The sequence below is a fragment of the Pyxicephalus adspersus genome, chromosome 6 (assembly GCF_032062135.1).
Source record: "Pyxicephalus adspersus chromosome 6, UCB_Pads_2.0, whole genome shotgun sequence".
In the NCBI taxonomy this organism is placed as follows: Eukaryota; Metazoa; Chordata; class Amphibia; order Anura; family Pyxicephalidae; genus Pyxicephalus; species Pyxicephalus adspersus.
Genome location: NC_092863.1, coordinates 87,317,102 through 87,341,292, shown reverse-complemented (window position 1 = coordinate 87,341,292; position 24,191 = coordinate 87,317,102). Strand labels below are relative to the sequence as shown.

Below are 24,191 nucleotides of genomic sequence, written 5' to 3'. Positions count from 1 at the left end.
CATATACAAGACACCTTTCACCCACCTGCTACCCTGACCTTTTCTCCCACCAGAGTTTTACTGTCAAATCCTTTCTTATAAAGGATATTGTGCACCATAATGAATATGAAGTCTGGATCACAATACCTGAACATCAGTTGTATTTATTCTTGGCGGCAAGTGTAAAATATAAAATTTATACAAGAAATTAATACAGACATTAATAACTGGCTGGGAAAGTTTGTGTCATATAGATGTGGGAGTTTAATGTAATAAAAACGTGAAAAAAAAAAACGGGGCAAGTCTTTTTTTATAAGGTGATTAGCAATGGCAGCCTTTGTATTTCATCCAAAAATAGTTTCTTTAAAGTGAACCTATGCCCAGATACACAAATATATTTACATAATCTGATCACTATTAAAAAGGCCCCCATTCATCTCTCTACCTACAAGCATATGTGTTTTCAAAATTTATAGCAAAGTTATTGTAAAGTTTGTAGAGTTATTCTACAAGAATAGAATTTTGGAAGGCTGCCAGCCATGTAATGTAAGCAACCAGCAGGTGCACATTGTGCATTTGGAGAGCTTTAATAAATCAGGTCTAGTGTGTGTAGTACATGTAGTTCTTCTGTCCCCCATCCTCTCGCCCTGCTGCTCTTGCACATGTTGGCAATTCCCAGCTCTCCAAACTAAACCCGGGAAATGTGGTTACCTACAGCAATTATTTCAGCTAACACACAAAAACAAAAACCAAAAAAGAAAACCCTGACAGTAGTGGCCACGGAGTATTTTGCTGCATGAGATCATCGGGTAGTGGCCTCCAGGATCTTCCCACCAAGGGATGACAGGGATCAAAGGCAAAAACACAGTGAGACGGATTTATTAAAGCTCTCCAGGGCTGGAGAGGATACAGCAAACCAGGAATAGATCTGGTCCAGGATTACAAACATTTGCTAACAAATAGTTTATGACTTTTAGGAAATCTATTCCAGGTTTCCTGGATTACCCAGCTTCACTGATAAAAGTGTATTCTCTCCAGCCTTGGAGAACTTTATTAAATCAGGGCCAGTGAGTCAAGGTAAGGTAGGTAAACAGGTCAGGGCAGGTGGCAGACAAGGCAAGAACAAGCTGGCAGAGTACCAGGAAATAGTGCACAGTCTCAGTTTCTGTGCAGGGGATGCCGAGAAAAGTGGAAGCTTCACAGCTAAATGAAGGCTGGTGATGCTACAGGTTGCTGAACAGAACATATGTGGGTGGATTGCTAGCAAACATACAAAGTAACATTATTGTATCTTTGTATCTTCTGTTTCAATCATCAGCAGATCTAAAAAAAAAGAGGAGCTTGATCTGATGATGATGTATAGCAGCGACCGGCAAACTCTGGCCTTTAGGTAGTTCGTTCCAGGCTTAACGCCCCCTGGCCGATCCAGCCTAATGCCGGCCGGCAACCTGCAGCTCCGGAGCCACGGGTTGCCAGCCGGATCTGCCAGGGGGCGTTAGGAACTCCGGTGCCACCTCCTCACTGTTGCTCCCCTATTTACCGCGTCCGGCGTTGATATTCTGCCGGCGCGGTAAAAAGGGAAGGCATACGCAATGCATATGGAGGAGAGGGATTTCACTTCAGGGGGTGCTCCCTGTTGGTGGGCGGAGTCATTACGGTGGGACTCTGGCCTACTGTGCTCCCACCCACCCTAAACTGGCCCAGTGGCCATAAAAGTTTGCCTACCCCTAATGTAAAGCAAAAAGTTAATGTAGAACCAAAGTCCCACATTAAAAATTTGTGATCAGGCAAGTTTTTTTTGTTTTGTTACCTTCTGTAATAACGTCTTACCTGCCTGACCACTGCCCAGCTGTCAAAACACACTGAGCTGTGCAAGCTTTACCCTAATTAGTCCCTTATTTTACCCTAATTAGTGCTAAGTAACTAATTTTTTACCTTTTCCTGTCAACTATTATTTACTTAAGTTTTATTTTTTTTAATTTTGCTCATTTCTATTTTTGCCAATAAAATTTGAACATTTCTCTTTTTTATGCATTTTTCAGATCCCACTCAGGATCCCCTATGATAGTCTATTTTCTCTGGTCTTGGAGTGCTTTCTTCAATCAGACCAATCAGGCCTGATTTATAAAGCTCTCCAAGATTGAAGAAGATAAACTTTCATCAGTGAAGCTGGGTGATCCAGCAAACCTGCATTGGATTTGGTCCAGGATTGAAAACATTTGCTAGCAAATAGTTAAATGGCTTATGAAATCCATTCCGGGATTGGTTCAAACTTTTCTGTACCACATTAACTATGGGTATAAATGTCACATTAGGGAGGACAAACCATGACCAGGGGCAGACATGATACCTATAAAGTCTGTACTATCAAGGGCCCTCTGGGGTCCATTTATAAGTGACGGGTGCTGTGGACAGAAAGTGAGCCCTTACTATGCATTCTAGAAAATATTACCATGGGAAAAAGAAAATAACTGTCAGCACTGGATGTGTTAAATGCAAAAACACAGACAACAAAGAGTAACAGAAACATCTAAAAATAAACACATAGAGAACAAAGCACCTTTATTCTCTGGGACAACTTTTCATATAGTTGGGATTGTGGTTTGTGAACTACACAATATACACAGGCCTGGGAGAATATTTACAAGTCATATAACAGCAAAAAGATCTCTGAGTACATAAGGACATGGTAATCATAGACACCGAATGTGCAGCATGCATAACCAAGGCACAGATGGGAGACAGAGCACTGCAACCCTCATAATGTAAAGTGAGTGAAGAGACTCCATTGGGCCTGATTTAAAAAAGCTCTTCAAGATTGAAGAATATAGATTCTCATGGGAGAACCTTGGGGGTCCAGAAAAGTTGGAATGGATCCGGTCCAAGGTTGAAAACATTTGCCAACTAATTGCAAGTGATTTTAAGAAATCCATTTCAGGTTTGCTAGGTCCCCCATGTTCTCCAATAATAATCTAATTTCTCCAGTCTTTGAGAGCTTTAATAAATCAGGCCCATGCTGTCACAATTCTGCAAAGTACATAACTTTGGTATGTTATAGGGGAGAGGATAAAGGGAGGCATTCTGTAGCCATAAGTCAATTCCTGTCTAATAGTGACAACATTGCCCCTCTATAGTGAAAAGAACCTAGAAAGAAAGCCATCACATTCTCGCATCCTAAGGCCGCTATTTATAAAACAAGGAATGAGGTATTCCCTCAAGGGAATCTTATAAGTCTATGTATTCAATGGCAGTACTTGATTTTCACAAGGGAATGTTTAAGGGAATGTTTAAGGGAATGTCTGATTGCCTGTATTATAAAGAGCCTTAAGCTGCAATGTGTTTCATTTTTATTCTTGGCTTTACATTGAATGCTGAGAGAGTAGCACAGGGAGAGAATACAGAAAATATCAGCTCACAAATTTGTTTGGAAGGATCAGTTTTTTTTTTTGCAAAACAGTTTTAATAGTTTGTTTAATAGACCAGATGAAACAAATAAGTTCATTGTTAGAATTTGCATTCACTAAATGAAATCTATTCGATTTACAACGTAAAAGTGTGGAAACAGATTCTATACTACAATGATCTTCCCAAGCTTATCATCATCATATTACTAGTAATACATCTATATAATCAGATGATTATTTCCTGGATACAAACACATGACAGCTGGGTACTGTGGTGTAATACACAAGGCAGATTACCCAGAAGAAGTGGGTGCCCGTGTGTGGGCTCTATTTCTTTTATTAGATCAGTGCTGTGAGATGACTAATTACATGGAAAGGGCCAGGGAGCAGTCTGTGGCCAAAACATTCATCTATTCAGTAGTAACAAACATCTACCTGCATATTTTTAGCCATGTTGTATTTTTGTACTTGCAGCCATCCAAAACTCCAAAAAGAATAAATCACATTAATGGGCAGCTGGTCTGAATGAAAAATCTAAACCAAGTTACTGAACCCCCACCAATTTTATGATATGCCCAGTTCATGATGCATTAGCCTGGTGATCAATTGGAAGATTGTTTTTTACATGTTTGGCCATTGAATAGAATGTCACTCTTGCAGGGGATAGTACAATGGTAAATGACCTTGGAGGCATAAGTTGCCTAATATTCAAGGAACTTTTAGCAAACTCTGGAGGAACCCTGGTTGAGAAACACTACCCAAATATAAATATGTTTAGTTGTAACCACTTCTTGTCTGCATGCACTTCAGCAATAGCTTCATATGATTTCTAAGTACAAACTTTGTGATCATGACCATAGTGGTCCATTGTTGCATGGCGTTGGTTGAAATGGTGATCTGTTGTGTCCAATAGAACACCGTGTGACAGGGTGGCAACACACGTTTTTTTGTTCCGGATAGATGGGAGAAGGTTTGAAATCTCTGTAGTTTGTATTGCTGTGTGTGTCTCTATTGTAAACATAGTAGTATAGTATAGTATAGTATAGTATAGTATAGTAAACAGTATTCATTCTCTCCTTTTATAAGGGGAAATCCAAGATTTTACCATTGTCATCAGATTAGAAGGTAGAGTAAACAGCATATTCTAGTAATAATTACCAAAAGGCTTTCCCCTATTTAAAATTGTCCCCTCTGAACTGGGAGGGAGGAGTGGGACAAAGTTACTGCCTAGAATTAATCCCTCTACAGACTTCATATCATTGTTGCTGGAAACCATCTTTGGAGATGGTTTCCAGTGACAGGTGAATGAAAGAGGGCTATACACATAGCACCTCTCTGTTCTATTGAGAGGGAAGGGGGGTAGATGAGTGAGCAGCACCTTGCTGGGCTCCCCTTTATAGAAAAGCACAGTAAGCAAAGTCTACCATGGTAGTTTGTCTACTCCAGCTCCAATCAAACTAACATGAAGGAAAGGGAAGGTGGCATCAACAGTGGCGACAAAGCCAGTTAGGTGATCTTCACCTGGATCTGCTGACATAATAAATATCTCCTATTTATCTGTCTGTGATACACATGCTGTTGTTGACAAAGTAGCCTCCCTTTTTATTGATGCTTGAAAATAAAAATATCTATCACCATCTATCGCCAAAATACAGCTAAAGGTAGAAATCTCATTTTGCACTGGAGAACAAATCTGACATTTTTTACTAATGGTAAAGTGAACATTTATCAGTCTGGATGATCTCATATGGTTGTTTCACATATAATATGCAATTAGGGGGCTGATTGATGAGAAACTGGGCAAGAAGAATCAAAAATTCATTGTTTAAATTGACTCTGTTGCTAGAATGCAAGTGTTACCCAAGGTCTCCTTTAGAATAGAAATAATACTCACCTTGTCCCACTGTCAGTACCACAAATCTTTGCCCTCTTGAGCAGCTTGGGCAGAACTGACCTAGGTTTTTTGCAAATTTGCCCTTAAGTGAACTGGTGCTTTGTATGTATGGTACAGCCACAAAGTTACTTTAGCGTTTGCCCCTGCAGCATCCTTTACTCAACTCCTCTTCGCTCCCTCACCACTAGGAGTGAGGAGGAATAACCTGTGCACATTCCCTGTCTATCCCTGTAGAAACTTACAAAGGACAGAGTACTTTCCCCTTAGTGGTGCCTGAAAGGCTAATTGCCCTGCAACAATATTCTGGACTGCGGGAAAGTGGAAATATCTTGGGTAATACTCTTTTCTCAACAGATATATACTCACATATGTGTATCACTTATGTATGCAAAGCTGCCCAGCTGTGCTATAAAATGTGTTTGTTGCTGCATGCTTTAATGTCACATACCCCATGGATTTATTCCTTGACTACCCTGCAAAAAGGCTTGGAACCTTTCTGCTATGTTGTCTTTGTTTATCTCTGAAACGATACTGAACAAGGAACAGAAGTTTCTTTACAAACCTGTACATTTAATATTATCTGTGTCTACATCCCCTGAAGAAGTTGAAGGTGAAACGCGTCAGAAAGACTTTTTAATGTAACATATGGACATCCTGCACTTTATGGGACATATAGCATTATGATATTGATGTGACAGGTGAATGTTGTATAGCTTTGACTCCTTTGCTCCAACTTTTTCAATGTATAAGCATATCAACCAACTGTACTGCCCCTGTACATTCAAAGGAAGGCATTACCTTTTTTGTAACTTTGTTTTTTGTATGTTCAATTCTATAGTTTATTCCAACTGCCCTATGCACAAGATTTAACACAACCCTAAGGCTTAGTCTACACTGACGTTTTCCCCAGCGTTTAACCTGAGACTTTAAAAAGCCATGTTTGAAATTCCCATCCATTCCAATGGGCTAATCTACACCAGGATGTTTCCTTGAAGCACGTTTATGAGAGTTATCCATTAAGGTGCTTGCAATGGTTAAAAAATTAACACGTGGGGTTAACACTAGAAAAAAAAAAAAACGCGGGTAAACGCTTCCATTGATTTCAGTGAGGGCGTTTTCCCATGTTTTCCTGCGTTTATAAGGGCTTGAAATGTAAACGCGGTAAAAACGTGAAAATACGGTATAAGATTAGATGTTTTCTAGCGTTTTAAAGGCAGGTGCCTAAAAAAGCATAAAAAAACGCAGTACGAATGTTTACATGAGTTTTTAAAAACGTCCGTGTGGACCCAGCCTAAAAAGGGTTTGCCTGGATGGCCAAATAAAACTTTTTTCTACAGTAAATGCTGCTCCATGCTTTTTCCCATGGTGGTCACATCATCAAAGAACTAATCAGGTGCTTTATTGCAGATGGGACAGGCTATGTCTCTCCAACAATAAAACAAACAAACCTGCCTGTTCACATTCTTGTTTAGATTGAGCAAGTTAGTGTACAGTACATACTCTATATACCTCAGCACTGCAATTAATACATTCCCGTCAGCATGCACGGGAGTTGCATGTTCAGGTAAAAATACAGAGAAAATGGTAAGATGTCCACTGCCGACTGAGTAAGGGGAGATGAGTTAAGTTCCCTTTATGTTCACAGCATACTGTAGGTCTACTGGAGTGATCTTTGGATTTTTTACTTGGGAACAATGGGAGGCTAAAACTACTTGGTGGTACCTGTTGGAGTATTTAGGAATAGGCCAGGGACTATTTTAGATCACCATAAAACATTTATAATTAAAATTTAACTTTAACCTCTTTAATAAAATTGTTCATATTTATATCCTAAACAAATGTAAAGTAAAATGAATGCTAATTAGGCAATGTGATATTACATGGACTTATTCCCTGATTGATATTTTTTTCTGTTGGACCAATAGAGATCCAGTACATTTGGACTAGAGAAGACCTAGTCTGCTGGGACCTCAAGAACACCAAACATGTTGAATCAATGGCAATCTCGTGTTCTTCACAATTAAATACTTAAGCTTTAAACTTGAGTGTGCTGGGCACATCCTCACCGCAGCACATTTCATCTTCACTCCAACATAAGATGCCTTGGGACAAATTCCTTCCAATGACGCTCTGAGCATTCTAACAACACTAATTCATAGGCTTAGAAGTTGCAGCCATAATTACAAGAATTTCTGCATTGGTAAAACATCATCATGGGTGGAGTCAACACCTCTCCGGAGATCAATATTACCAAACTGTTTTGAGTGATTGACATAATCAATAAACACTGATTATCTGAAAGTATCAGAAAGCAATACTTATTGATCTGTGTTCTTTGTATTGCCCTAAATAACCTAATAAGTTATTTTGTCTTTTTCCCACGTGGCTTAAGCTTTCATTAATAATAAAGGGGACCTAGATTAAAAAAAATATTTGTTCACTTTATGTCCAGGTATGCTATGTAATGTGTATGTGTACTAATTGCAGGCATTTATCATCTCCCACAGAGATCACAGGAGCCCTCCTGACAATGCCTTCACTTACTTTCTCTCCAGAAAGATGGCACCAATTTTGTTCTAGCATTACCCAGGGACAGTATTTACTTTTTGAACCCCTGTGGTGCTTAGGTGATGTATGAGGGTGGTAGTGAGTGATGGATGGTGGAGCACCACTTACTGTCAAATGTTCAAATGTTGGTTCATTAAGAACTGGAAGAGCAGTTGGGGCTTATGGGTGGTTGGCAAAGTGCAAGCCACCAAGAGCCACCTAGGAAAGTCTATTCCCACTGTCTATCTGAACCTCCTTGGGTTTTGATCCAGTAGTATATATGATGCACTGCAGGTCTAGCATAGGTAAAGTTTACAACAAATATTAAAACATTACCATATTATTATCCCATTTGGTATCCACAAGCTCTAACACTCTAGGAACTCTAGCGTCAGGGGTCTTTGGGCTTGTATCAATGGCATCAGTTTGAGACACTTATGCGATTAGAATTCATTGACAAGTACATCTAACTCAACGTTTCTTGATATTTAAAACATGGAGGAACCCCATGAAATAACTTTCAGATCTTAAGGGAACCCCTTGCTATCCACAGCTCACAATATATTAGTGTGGTGATCAGTAGAAAGAATGCCTCTTTCATTGCTGGCCAATGGGAAGGTGACCACTTTTATTCTAAGCCAAAACTTGAGAGGTATAAACTGCTCAAAGAACACCTGGTAACCTCTGGAGGAACCCAGGTTGAGAAACACAGATGTAACTTTGACTTTAGTTGACTCTTTTTGTACCTGCAGTTGACCTTTTTCTTTATTCCTTTAGACTTGTATGGTAATATATAACACAAATGCAAGCAAAAGCCCACTGATTTTTATTGACTGGGCCAAGCAAATGAATGCAAGTATGGGTGGTACAGGGGAAGCTCCTACATCTATCACTTCCTTTGGTTTCGGATAAGTGGGGTAAAAAAGGAGAACAAACATTTAAAAAAAACTCAATCTCAAAACCTGCTAAAACTTTTTGGTGGTATTCTCCCAAGTAACAGAGACTTTCTTCATCTTACAACGTAAACAGAAACCTTTGCTACTAGCAAAGCACCAGACTAAAAATAAGACCACAAACTGTGCAGACCCTACTGCAATGGCCATGTAAGCAGTCTACAATGTTTTTGGCCTTCAAAAAAAATATAAATCTAATTTTGGTATTTTTGACTGTCAATGGAAATCTGATGTGGAAGTAACCATTATTGACACTCAATGTGAGTAGCACGTGAGTCCGACTTTTAATGGCTGACCTCACCTTCTGCATGACTGAGCAATATGGTCTTACAGGGTACATAGCATTCCAATGTGTTTCTTACTAGGAAGTATATAACAATATATGCAAGTCTATGCAATCACATTTTTTTGGAAAATACACAGGAAACATTCATGAGAAAACATAGTTTCCTCATTCCAAGAATATTTTCCTTCCCAACAAAACCAATACTTAAGAGTTTTTTTAAGCAAGCTGATACATCCCTAAATGTATATGTATAGTTTTAAAAAGTAGAAAAGAGAATATATGCACAGAGCCAATTAGTTCATGTTGGCATCCTGATGGGAAAAGAGTGACAGAAGGACTCAGGCTTGCTGCTTTTTTTTTCTCTGTCTAGTCACCCAGTGAAGGTGACCTGTAAGCATTACTTACCTCAGCAATTAAAACTCAGGTCTCCTACTATGCGAGATAGATCTGAGTTGTGTAAATCTCAAAAGTCAACTGCAGGCTCGAATAACAGGTTTGCTGACCTAGGGTCATGCAAAAATTGTTATTTTCATTTTTAGGATACATTTGGGACAAAGGTAGAATTTATGGCTGCTGCTTAAGCATATTAAACCTATAACATGGCAATCTTGTTTTTTTTTATTTTTTTATATATTATTGGAAACATCTAGAATTAATTACAGTAACTAAAGTATTTAAAAATCTTTTTCCTGAACTACCTATGAAGTGTGATAGTTTACCATGTGATACTTACCATACTTTATATATATATATATATATATATATATATATATATATATATATATATATATATATATATATATACACTTGAAGTGAGATTTGGTGAACACTGTTCTTGCTCCTCCAGCTCCTGGCCCAAGATGACAGCCAAGTACCTATGATTTACAGAAGGAGAGGTCAGTGTTGGCAGCCTCCCTTAGTACAAGTCTCTTTTTATAAGATTGAACCAGGAAGACGATACACTCGTACACCCGATCACATTTTGGATCCATTCTGGTAAAAATCAAAAGGTGCACTGAGTGTATGAATCATAGATTGAAATCCAATTGAAATGCTAATCACTTTCTATCCAAGAATACTCATACTCATGTGTTCAGTGTTTTGTGACTTCCAATCATTTGATTATGGATCAGATTGGTCAGTCCAGCACAAACTTGCCAGCAGATCTGCTTATGTGTGCGAACCCTTACTACAACTTCCTCAGAGCAAACATAATAAAATTTCAACCTAGGGATTTTAAAGCAATCCATACCTGCTGCATCAGGGGCAGTGGAACTACAAAAACCAGCATGTCTCAATGCTAGAACTTACGGCTCCTAAATAAGTTGAGCTGAGATTTGTAGTTCCTCTGCCAAAAAATCTTGAAACTGAATAATATGTTTGACAGAATGCAAACACAGACCTAGTGCGGGTAGGAGGGGGCAGTGGTATTTGTAGTCTCCCATCAGGTTGGGGGTGTAGAGAGGGTGCTGACCATTTCGGGGTCATATGCCAACTCCAGCAGGTTGCCTGAAAAAAAAATCTCTTTCCATTTCTTCCAACAACCTCCATAAACGGGCACCTTCTGCTACCATCCGGGCATTGCCAGCTGCCTAACAGCTGCTCACCAGGTTGCTCGGGACACATATTATATGGTTAACCTGCTGGCTTTTTATAATATAATAAATAATATCAACAACCAAACCCGACACCAAAATCACACCGGGACACTATACCCTGGGGGTCCCAGAGACTGACAGCAAGCAAGATTGTGATTTGTTACATCTCAGAATATTTTGCATTCCACAAGCACTTTACAAAAACTTTTTGGAAGGACCCTGACAGTTCCCAGGTACAGCAGTCACCTGATCCCAGTTCTCCAGCCGCTGTCCGCAGGTACAAAGGAAACAAAAGGAATAAAGGATGGTTTATGTGCGGAAATGGAAAAAATGAGAAGGAAACTCACAGTTTTTAGTGCCTGGGCTCCTGATTGTAGCTGTACAGCTCCGTCAACAGGTTCTGTGTGTCTTGGCACCACCCTTGTGTCTGAACACATTGAGTGTGTGCACAGAGGGAAGGCGTGCCTAGAAATCTCCCAACACGGATATGAGGAACTCACCTCAGGCAAATCTCTCTTGTGACTCAACCACATTACGACTAAACACACAATGTCTTCTGACTCAAAGACAGCACGGAGACTGTGCGTGCCCTTTAACTGGAGGAATGCGGCGTTCTAATAAAGGTTATTCTGTACGCAGCAAATCGCAATGCATTAAAGGGTCACTCTGGTTAAATAACAAATGTTTGCATCAATTCTTTTATGTGGGAGGTGGAAAGAATTTAAAGGACAATTGTAGTGTGATATCTAGGGGAACTTTCATGGATCATCTTCTATTAAATGCTCAATTTTTATTATAATAAGCACCTTATCATAAAATAAAAATGCTCCCACCATATCAGCTATTTTTAAATCTGCAACTATCATTTCAACAATACATAATGATCCTGCTTTGTTCAGGCACCTACTGTTATGGGCAGCATGGTGGCTCAGTGGTTAGCATTCTGGCTTTTGCAGTGCCAAGTCCCAGGTTTAAATCTCGGCCAGGACACTATCTGCATGGAGTTTGCAGGTTCTCCCTGTGTGGGCTTGTCTGGGTACTCTGGTTTCCTCCCACAATCCAAAAACATGCAGTTAGGTTACTTGGATTGGATTGTAATAATGACATATGACTATGACTAGGTAGGGACATTAGATTGTGAGCTCCTTTGAGGGACAGCTAGTGACATGACTATGGACTTTGTACAGCGCTGCATAATATGTTGGGGCTACATAAATAATATTTGTAATGAAATAATAGGGTAACAGTGCTTTTCCCTGCTTTCCAATTGTGCTGTTCAGTTGTCACCCTATCACATGGGCTTCTATTGGAGTCTTTAAGGTTCATTACAGGCTGTTCACATAGCAAAGTTAGTTATCCCCTTGCAAAGCAATATTTCAGTTAGCTTAGTAAATAAGATGACGCTCTGCTGACTTCAAACAATAAATTATGCACAAGCAAAAAAAAAAACTCTTTTTCTTTAGATTTTTCTTGTGTGATTGGACAAAGTAATTTTGTTTTACCACATTTACTATGCTAAGTGAATAATCCTTGATGCATGAAGAATATTCATTTTTATAAGTGAACAGTGGAAATTCCATTAGTAAATCAGCCCCAATAACCATGGAACACAGGTAACCTTTACTTGTGTTACCTTTAGAAGATTGGATCTGATTTTCTGTTCACTTAGCAAAGTGAATTACACCATTGCAAAGAATATTTCACTTAGCATAGTGAATGAGCTGAATCTGCTTATTTTACCATAAAAATGTTTTCTATTTTCTTGTAAATGATTGGATATTATTTACAAATTAAATGTGTGCCGCATTACTAAGCCAAGCGACAATTCTCTTTCTGATTCACTTTGCTAAGTGAATTAACTATATTATGTTAGTAAATGAATCCTAGAAGAGCCATACAGCCATTGCTGGAGTGCATATGGTCAAGAAGTGAATGTAAAATGGCTACAGGAGATCAGTAGCACTGGGGTCCAACAAAAAAGAAGGTGAAAAAACATATTTTATGAAAACAACAAAAGTGTTTATTAGCTACCATTCATAATACTTATCTCCCACCAGCTTGTATACTAAACAGAACTGCATTCCCTTCATTTGCAAATTGTTCCTAGCAAATCCAGGATGAATCCTGGGTGAAAGATCCTTTTGCACATGTTCCTGGCAGTTAAATACAAGCTTTTATTACATAAAGGCTTTCTAAACCTCCTCTGTAATTAAATCTTGTGCCCATTTTAGATACAAGCAGATTTAATGGCATTATTTGGTATGATTGCTGACACATATGTAATTATTGTACACGGCTGTAGTAGTTGCAGGCTGCGTTCCATTACAGGTCAGGAATTATAGCAGAAATGTGATTTATACAGTAACAGCTTCTCACACCCTTCCGTTTGCATTTTGAGAATTCCAATCCGACCTGCTCGTCCACTTCCACCTAGGGCACTTTCTCCATTTGATTCCGCCCTGAGCTACAACAAGATTTATTTCTACAATTCTGAAGGGACATAAATACTTTGTACTTTTTGTTTTGATGAACATCATTTTTGTCTGCACTACATACAGTCTATTCCCATAGTATTTAGTTTTTTGGGAATTATTTATGCTATAATTTTTTTTTCTTAGTATACAAGCAAGTAGGTGCTGTGAATTTCCAGTGTGGATTTTGTGAAGTTTTGCACCATATTGCATTGATGTATATAAACCAACTCTCTAAATTCCTAAAAAAAATGCCATATAAACCCTTTGGAGGCAATTTGCAGCTTAACAGAAGAATGGCAATCTATCAATCTATCATTTTCTGCTTGCCCTATGTACAAAAGTGGAGATGAGCTGATAAGATTGCCTCTTTTATAAGCTGGATCATCACTTTTGGAATATGGCCACTCCCAGTATTCAAAGGTCATTGCCACATTTATCTGATCTCCAGATAATGGTACCTACTGTAATATCTACAGTGGAGATCAGGGAGAGAGAGAGATCAAATCCTTTGCCACTTAACTTGGAATATAGATTAAGAATGCATTTAAGGTATTACCATTTCAGATTGCCAATTCAGATCAATTACAGTTCAGTGATCAATGTCTGATCGCCACCACAAAAGTCTGATTGTTCATTCATAGCATTATCCAAATTGCAGTCAGAAAAGAAAAATGGTGATCCAAGTGTCAATCTTTTTATGATCACTATATTAGGTTTCCAAAAGCAATTTGTATTGGCTATTGCCATATTTCCTCCATAAAATACAGTTTTTCTTTTTTTAGCTATTGCTACATTTGCTGAACGTTTGCAGCCACTTTTTGGCACTGACTGCATGCATTGCAGTGATGGCTGCACAATAGTACTCTGGGCTGTTATCCCGATAATAGGTGTTATGTGTGTGCATTGTGTGCCATTATGGCCACTTGTAGTCTCCACCTGGAGCACAGTAATTGGGTGACAATGACAAAGCGGGGACACGACTGGGAGACAGTTTTCACTCAACAAGAAAAGAAAGAGAAGACAAAGTATGTTAGCAAACCACCTTGCATTACGGCAAATTTAATATTCATTTTTTTATTATTAATATTATTAACCACCTGAGCGTTACACTGAGGTCTAAATTTCTGTACCAAAAGCGTTACAGGTTTTCATGAAATTTTTTTTTTTAAATTGTAGACCTGTAACTTACAAAAATATGTCCGAATAGGGGTCTAGTAGATATAATGAATATAAAAAATGTTTGAAACACACAATCATGTAAAAAAAAAAAAATACTTTTAATAAAATTAAAGGAAAAACACAAAATTCAGCTTAAACAAGAATACATAAATAAATGAAAAATACTGAAAATGCGATAATTCGGTATACTGTATAGTAATATATTTTTCTAAAACACCTCCCTAGTGTCCAACGTCACATACCTATAGACAAAACCACATAAATATATTTTCTATTATTTTGTATTGGATTGGATACAGGACTTTGAATTCAATCCAATACAAAATGAGAACAAAATTCAATCTCTCATTATGTATTGGATTGAATACAAACTCCTGTATCCAATCCAATTCAAAATACATACTTTGTATTTATTTTTAACTGAAACTCATTCATTCATTTTGTATTAGATTGAATACAAACTCCTGTATCCAATCCAATACAAAATGAATGAATGAGTTTCAATTTGAATTTCCCGCACACGCGCCGACGTCATCACGCACGCACAAGAAGCCGGCCGGCTGTTTTTTTCTCTGCCGGCCGGCTTCTTGTTTCAGAGATCACCCGGCGCTGGAACGAGAAGGACGTGGGACGATCAGCGGGACCAGGTAAGAAGCCGGCTGGCATCTTGTGGTCCGCCGGCCGGCATCTTACCGGTCCCGCTGGTATAGGAGACGGCACCTGACGCTGGAGGACGACGCTGGAACACGGACCCGACGCTGGATGAGCACAGTGGGACCAGGTAAGTGGGATTTTAATATAGGCGAAAAAGTACGGGGTTATCGAAAGTTGCAAAAAATTTTTGCACGAAAAAGTACGGGGTTAGCGGTTGGGAGGTTAATAATAATAATATTAATAATAATATTAATAAACACCAACCTATAATATGAAACAAAGAGGCCTTATTGGACTCCATCAAGTAGTAGTGACTGATTTGATAAACCACAACACTCCAAAATGTTGCTTTTTAATAATTATTCGATTTATAAAACAATGTGGTGTGCTGGCATTCATACCTAGACTGCTATTTAAATGTATCTGAGGCACAGAGGTTAGCTCTGTACTGTGCAGCGCTGGGCCCAGGTTGGAATCTCAGCCAGGACACTATCTGCATGGAGTTTGCAGGTTCTCCAGTGTTTGTGTGGGTTTCCTCCAGGTACTTTGGTTTGCTTCCACATTCCAAAAACATGAAGTTAGGTTAACTGGCTTTCCTTAAAAAAATGACCTTAGACTGTAATAAAGATATGACTGTGGTAAGGACATTAGATTGTGAGCTCCTTTGAGGGACAGCTAGTAATGGACTTTGTACAGCACTGTGTAATATGTTGGCGCTATATAAATACTGTGTAAAATTAATATTAATCTGTTGTTTTTAACCAAGCATCCTCCATTTCTGGTCCCCAAACCTAACGAGGTAATTCTTAATGGTATTTTGGAGGGAGGGTTACTATACGACAGTTTGCCCACTCCATATTAATCCACCTACACACGAGGGGTAGAAGAGTGGACAGGCTAACATTTATTTCAAGCTGTACAGAGCTAGAGTGGGTGAGTGGTATGTATCTACCAACAAGACACATAAAGAGCCGGATTTAATAAAACTCTCCAAGACTGGAGAAAATAGACTATCATGGGAGAACCTGGGTGAGACAGCAAACCAAGAACACATTTCGTAAAAATCATTTGCTAATAGCTGGCAAATGTATTAAATCCTGGGCCAAATCTATCACAGGTTTGCTGGATCACCCAGGTTCTCCTACCATAGTCTATTTTTTCCAGTCTTTAATAAAGCTTTAATAAAGCAGGCTCTTTGTGTGTCTTTGTTGGTGGACAAGTGTGCTCTGTATGTACAGCTCACATATTCTGGCTTTTACACATTGAATTAAATTTCTTTGTCTTGAAGAGCTTAAATAAAGTGTGCAAGGACAGCAATAATGACGCAATATTAATAATCAAAAGAGATTATTCTGGCATGGAGAATGGGAGCTTGGAAACTTATATAAAGGGATAGGTAATCGTCAACACTATTTGTAGGTGTCCATGAATGCCCTGATGACCCATGGCATTACCAATGTGGGCTTTGGTGATATTAAACATGGCAGCAAGGCCAGGTATTGAATTCAATTTACTTCATAGGTGACAGGTAAAAGCCAGAAAAAGGATCTGCAGTGAAAGTATTTTGCAGTAATCTTACCAACAAATCTGTTATCAGCTCTCAGTTTAATGCAATAATATTGGATTATTAGATTATCAAGACTGGTCCACCCTTTATATTTAATTATAATTCCACACTTTGTTCCATATATACATAATATACAATTGATAAATCACAGTGTATATAGTATAGTAGATATATTTATTATATAGCACATCCAATAAATTTGTTCTATATTCTAGGACATGTCAGATGTTATTTTTCTGTGATTCCCATGTTGCTGGCATGTACAGGCAGTATGTTTGCATGCATGCCTGTGTGGGCACATCGTTTGCAGACCCTTATGTTTTGTTTTGCAGCTAAGCTGTATTTCTCCATAAAGCTTTTTAAAGTGAGATTTCACATTTTCATACCAGAGAAGAAAAACAGATTTTAACATCCTGTATTTTGATGTTCTATTCTTTTTCTTTTTGATTTGTTAAAGATTAGGAATGTGCCATCTGTTGTGTTTGTTGTAAGTGGGGTGTAAAGGACAGGTTCACTTTAGAATGTAAATCCAAGCACTTTTAATTAGCCCCACTTTTATTTAAAAAAGCGATATTTTGTACTACCCGCAGCTGTCAGCAGGTAATCTGTGCTCCTTAATCTGCCAGAGGCAAAAAATAGAAAAAACATGTAATAGGTGGAGCAGTCAACTGTTTTATTCCTTATCTGGGATGATCATCATGATAATGGACTAAATGTGTTTTAATACTAAAATAGAACTGCGGCCTCCAATTAAAAGAGAGCTGCAACACTTAATTATAATTGCATCAATACCTTCAGCTGTCTTGCATCTGCACAGTCCTACAAATACATGTTGATCCTACCAGCAAAGTCCTCCTAAAGCAGCTTGCTGTTATAGGGTGACAATGATGTTGCACGGTTTGAAAACCTAGATACACACTTAAGAAAATAGTAATTTTTTTAAATCTATATATTATCTGTTTACATAACACGTAAACAGACTTTGTTCCACTTTAAATTCTGTTGGCTCCGTATTGCCATTTATGTGCAGAATACAGTACTGCACTCATATTATTCATTCCAAATGATTGTGATGCCAGTCTGCCCATTGGACCTGATTTAATAAAGCTTCAAACGAAGGGTCGGCAAAGTTTTATGACCACTAGGCCATTTATTTTCGATTTGTAAAGATTAGGTGGGGTGGGTGGGAGCATACTAGGCCAGACCCGCCCTAGTGGCTCCGCCCATAATCAGGGACTGCCCCCTGAAGTGAAATCCCTCTCCTCTGTATGCATTGCGGAGGAGAGGGATTTACCTTCAGGGAGCTTTCCCTATTTACCGCGGCGGCAACGGAGCTCAAGCGGCTCCGGTAGTTTCTAACGCCCCTTGGCTGATCCGCTGGCAACCTGCAGCTCTGGAGCCGCGGGTCGATGGCTGGCATTAGGCTGGATCAGCCACGGGGCATTAGGCCCGGCTAGGCAGTATCTGACCTAAAGGCCGGAGTGTGCTGACCCCTGCTCTAAACTTTCATCAGTGAAGCTGGGTGATCCAGAAAACCTGCAATGGATATGGCCCAGGATTTGAAAACACTTTCTAACAAATAGCATTTTAGAAATCCATTCCAGGTTTCCTGAATTACCCAGCTTCACTGATGAAAGTGTATCCTCTCCAGCCTTGGAGATCTTTAATAAATCAGGTCCATTGTGTCAACTGTTAGATTATTCTATCATGGAATAGGTAAGTAGACTACCACCCTATTAAGACTCAGTATAAAAAAACAATACTCTATACAAACGGCAGATCTGAGAAATGTGCAAATCAGAAAAAAAAAAAAAACAATGGAGCATGTAACAGGATAGCGCTTTCCCATAATTTCCTCATTTCATTTCTTCCTTTTGATATCAGACCAGTAAATAACTAATTTATTATTGCATTCAATATGTCACCACTTTTAAACTGTTTAAAGTGTTACTAAAATAAAATATATTTGTCATAATGATCCATACCTTCCCCCTATGTTCAATTACTCCCCATAAATACCAGCAGCGAAATCCATATTAATAATGCATGTGGCTACATTTCATGCATCATTCAGAATGTCTTTATTTGTAGCCACCCCTTGAGCATTAGAAAGCTGGGACTACAAGTTCAAACACCCACATCAATGATACTCAATTAAAGGAATCATGGGATATGTAGTTTTCCTACTGGAATAAGCCGATTCTGCTGCCCTCTAGTGTTCAGCCAGGAAATTAAAGGAAAACCACCAGCAGCATCTATACAGACTGCTTCCATGAAGAATTTTTCAAAGTAAGAACAATTTTAAAACTATATATATTTATATAGTTACATTATAAATGATTGTGTACTTGTTGCTCTTTATTAATTGTTAATCAGTAAATTTAGATCTCCTTTAATTTTCTTTTGGTAAATTAAAGTTGATGAAATTTACAGCATCACCAATAAGAAGAGAAATTTACGCTTTGTATGCTTCAGGCTAACACTGCCACTAATGTGTCGATATGATAGTCCTGGAGCAGAAATCCATTTCTAGATAAATATTTCAACATCTATCTTAAGAGTGAAGGAAAGGGTCCTGATAGTATTTAATTAAAGTTGGTTTAAATTTCAGTTTTTCACTGAATTTGGCTAATGTTATCCCAGCAACTTACAAAACAGCAATCTACTTGTTTAGTAAACTAAAAAAAAATCTAAGTCAAGAACAAAAATAACACAGTTAAAAAAACAATGAATTTGGAATGGATCTGGTCCAGGATTAAAAACATTTGCTACCAAACAGAAATCACTTCCAGGTTTGCTGGATCACCCAGCTTCAGTGATGAAAGTGTATCTTCTTCAGCCTTGGTGAGCTTTAATAAATCAGGCCCATACATATATGTAGATATATCAGACTAATGCTTAAAACATGGATCAGTGCATTGCACGAAAGGTAAGTCCTGGAGCAGAAAGGAGGGTCAGGTAGGCAGAGGGGCAGAATGACCGGGTGTGAGGGGGGGGGCTTAACAGAAAGGGGTTATTCAAGGGAGGAGATTAGAGAGGAAAGGGAAGGTCAAGAGAGGGGTGATATGGAGAAGGGTGGGAAGCAGAGAGGTTAAAAGGGCAAGGAAAAGTTAAGGAACAGTCCATAAGGCATGGGGCAACAAGAACGATTCCTGGCCACCCCTTTTGTTAGTGGTTCTTTTTGTTGGGGTGGCCGTTGTGGTCCTGGAAGGCGGTGGTGTTGGTGATGATGGAAAGTGATCGGTGGACCCATTAGTGGTATGTGTTACCTGTTGTGGGGGTAAGAAAATCATTGTAAATGGTGGGGACAGAGGACAGGGGAGCTGCAGTTGGATAATATTGGCACCTGAGGCAGGGTAGTATGCCAAAAAATATCAATCTGTTGCAAGCAAAGTTGGTTTGAAAATTTTCAGGAGTTTGGGCTTTCCAGGACTACCAACCGGGAAGGGTACTGCCAAGATATACGGGTAACATAGTGACATTACAAGTGTAAAAGTTTTTATTTATTGTGTTGATTTGCTTCTATCTGTTTTGACTTTGTATGTTCAATATTTATAGTATAATAAAACAGCTGCCACATTGCTCCAAGAAATAGTGGTATGGGTGGTTATTGGGGTGAAAGGGAGCAGGGAGGTGGTTGGGGCAGTCGAGGGATGGAAAAGAAAAGGGGTCCTCTGAGCTACCCTAGTCATATGAACTACCACTACATGCAATGTTAATGGGGAACTATAGTTTCACTTTGATCTGTGAGTAGGCAAATCTTTATTGCAGAAAAGGACAGACGATGTTCCTTCTGCAATAAAACACACTTACCTGTCTTTTCACAGTGTTCATTGTACAGCGTACAATGCCGCGATGTACCAAGCAGGGACGGATTTGTATTTTTTCATCCACTGGGCCAGTTACCTTGTGCTTCATGGGTGAATATAAGAGGCGGGCCATGATGAAAGTGGAGGGGTCATTGGTGGGAGCCATGGTGGATGAGGGCAGGACAGCCAATGCTAGCAATATTTTGTATTATGATAATATTACAGCTGCCATATCAGTAAAAATGCCACCCTGGTGGCCATGGCACCCTAGGCTGGTTCTGGGTATCCCGGAATATTCAGGGGCTGCTGGGACTGAAAGAGCTTCTGTGTGTATGTGCAGTAGTTACACCATCCTGGTCTGTCCAATAGAGATGGTTGAAGGTCAGGGCACACAAATCAGACAGGTGACAGAATAGGGACAGGGTGAGTGTATTTTAAAAAAATTGCAAACGGGCAGTTGTTTATTTTATTGTGGAAGAGACAAAAACTGTCCTTTTTTACAATAAAGAACCTGCCTGGTCGCAATTTGTTAATTTCTAATTATATTTCTGCTTTAATGCAGGGTGCTGTATGTGCTTTTGGAAATGATCTGTAATACTTCGCACATATTTTATTTCAATGTATTTAATGTAAAATGTGAGTGCAATTAATTTTTAAAAAGCTTATTTCTCCAGATGTCTACACATCAGACCAAAAAATACTGAAAACTGAGAAAGAAAAAAGGACAAATGGATTTGGTTGCATAAGCAGGACGGACCCTCCAAACTGTAAGATTGACCACATGTCTATACATTACAAACTATAGATAGAACCACAGTTTTGGAAAAACACAGATTGATATCATTATTACACCAAGCTGATCTTATTTACTTTAAAAATTAAAATGGTTTATAGATTATCTGTAAAGTGATGTTCACACTGAAAATCCTTACTATAATACAGCTGTATCCTCTCTTGTCTTTACATAAGGGTGCGTTTTATATCCAATACTAGAACAAGGAGGACCGTGTCGTTTCACATTAGTCTAAATAAAGGCTGACATGTCATTATAGGCCCTTTTATAATTCCGGTCTCCTGAGACTCGTGGATTAAGGCAATTTAGGGGAAATCCAGGCAAATTAAGTGCATTTATGTTTACTGATCTCTGTAGACATAAGGGATTTATAATGCTGATATTCAAGTATTTGTTTTAATTGGAAATAGGGCGACGAACAGAACTTTCTGGCCTAAAATATACACTTGTTACCAGAATATATTATTTGTACAAAATTATCCATTCTTGTGGTGAATGTAAAAGATTTATCAACTTTGGAAGCTTTTAATAATTCCACATTGTGACTTCCACATTGCAATTAAAAGATCGAAAGATGTTGGCACGTGACACCTGAATAATAATGGGGAGATGTCAAGGAAATTCAGTGAAGTTTATGGTTAAGTATTTTCATTTGATTTCAAATCCTAAGTTTTATTATTTGGTGTACTTTTTTTTCTAAAATCAGAGCTGATCTCTATAGGTAAATTAGGTTTGGTCTTTTCTATAAACGTTGAAGAGTCCATTGCCAGTACCTGTCCTTCAGGATCATTAGGAGTAATGATTGTTACCTCCCCCACCATTCTGAATCATGAGAGGTCACCAGCACCGGAGATCCAAAAGTAAATAACAACCCAACCCAGGCAGTGATGTGGACATCTGACGAATGACCAACCTCTCCATGGACGGACCAGATATATCAGGTGATTGTGGATTTAGTTACCATTAGTATTCAAGTATTGTCAATAAATTGGCCATTTAGCATAGGTTTTTTAACTAACTAAAAGATTATTTGGGGTTGGGGTGGTTCAGTTTTAAGGCAACCTTAACCTTTCATGGCCATCAGTTGCTTTGGCACACAGGAGACAATCCCTACCATCAAAAGGGCGATTGGTTCTCTTTGTCTCAGGTCAAAAAAGCACCACGTCCTTCCATCTGCCTCTCCACTGGACTAAATGAGCACATAAAGCACAGCACTCTGGTTTTGTCTATAGCTAATAAAATAGACAGCCTTGTCCAACCACCCTTGGGGAAGGTTCTTTGGCTAACAGTAGCTATCAATAGCAGCAGTGAATTGGAACAAAGTTTCACAATAATTTGAAATAACTTGAAAGCATGAGGGATATGAGTCAAAGAGGGTTTATTTACTCCTATCATACAGAAACCTCATGAATAAATTGCATAAATTTCTCCTGTATGTCATATACAATCTGACTTAAATCATCTTCACTTCCCTTTAATTTTCCAACCCTCCAATTGTACCATTTGCCTCTCCAGTTTCCACTTTCATCCTACGTTTTCATTGTTCTGCTTCCCGATGGCCTACTCTTCTCCGATAGTGACTGTGATTTTGCTTTCATGATTATTTTCTTCTCTAACCCTTTTATCTTGTTTCAATAGTCTTTCTGCCAATTCTGAACTTTTTCTCTTTAGTCCATTTTCTAGAGATGGGTTTCCTTTTGTGTCTGATTCATGGCGGGGTGCAAGTAATAAGTGGATTGTGTCTCTTCGCGTAATAAAGCATTAGAGTGAATGCAGTCTTGAAATTGACAAGGGAAATTGCAGTGTAATACATGGTAACATTCACTATGAAACTTGACAAGAGATGAAAATGACAAATCCATCAAATCCAGCCTACATTCGATAACTTACACTGCTTGTGTTATATTTAGTGATTGGGATGAACGGGGCATGAAAGCAACCAGTTTGAGAGTGATATCATTTCTATATATTGTGCTGCAGGAAAATGAAAAAGCTTTGCACTTATGAAGAAAAAAAAGGTTTTAAACAACAGAGAAGGCGTTACTTACTCAAAGCAAAAAAAAAAATCTGAAAATAAATTTTAAAATAACCTTTCATGGTCAACCCACAGGTTCAAAGCATTACTAGACCCTGCGACTTCCAAATTGCAACATCTGCAAGATGCACCCCATCCTATCCTCACCAAACACCTGATACAGGCTCTCATTATCTTTCACCTCAACTACCACAACATCCTTTACAATCCATCATTATTGCTCCATCTAGACCTATCTATCCTTCTCATTACTCTGCATTTGTTCTGCAATTCCCCCCTCCATGAACGAATTCGTGTTTTGTTTTCAAATCACCTAAATTCACTCCTTTACCTCGTATATATTTCTAAAATTACACAAATACATACCGTGCCACCCTCCCAGCTGTCCTTTTAATGGCTTCCTCATTCATGACCTTCATCAACTCATGGTTCCACAACATCTCCAGGGTCACCCCTCATTCTCTGGAAGTTTCATCCAATTCCCATTAGATTAGGCTACCTTTAACAAATTTCTACTCCCCTCAAACTCACCTACCTTCAACTCGTTCCAAACATTAACTAATTAGCCACAGTTTCATTTCTGCTACCTTTTATTCTATTCTTCTTCCCACACCTAAGATTGTAGGAATATTTGGGCATGGTGCTCTTTTCTTCTGTGTCATAGTTTGTATTTATGTATTTATTATGTTTTCAGGTTTTATCTGCAGCCCCCATTATTGTACAGCAATGCATTATATTAAAATATTAAATTAGCAAATGCATAGTAAACATCCAGATCCCAGCTATCACTCCTTTTGTAAAAGGGGCGAATCCTGCATTAATCCTCCAGGCCATTTTAATAATTCAGCTATATCGTTGCGGTTTCATATTTGTAACTCTCTTATGTAAATATCACTGAGATGATTCTAATTCATCTTCTACTTGTCCCGAATATTGCAATGTCTGTGAATCACCTTACTGTAGGCTCAATTCCTCCCACGTATTGTACAGACTTTGGAGGAGAGCCATATTTTGCCCTG

The 24,191-nt window shown here is 38.7% G+C and overlaps 1 protein-coding gene across 3 annotated transcripts in view; it reads right to left on the bottom strand.

Annotated features, from left to right (window-relative positions):
- Positions 1-24,191, bottom strand: part of RAB27B (RAB27B, member RAS oncogene family) — a 119,903-nt gene that overhangs the window by 28,513 nt on the left and 67,199 nt on the right. The window contains exon 1 of one of the 3 annotated variants that reach the window (XM_072416483.1): positions 11,009-11,140. The exons of the other annotated variants lie outside the window; for them this stretch is intronic. The gene's annotated coding sequence lies outside the window, so the exon portion shown is untranslated. Of the gene's footprint in view, positions 1-11,008; positions 11,141-24,191 lie in introns of those variants that run through there. 3 annotated transcript variants of the gene reach the window in all.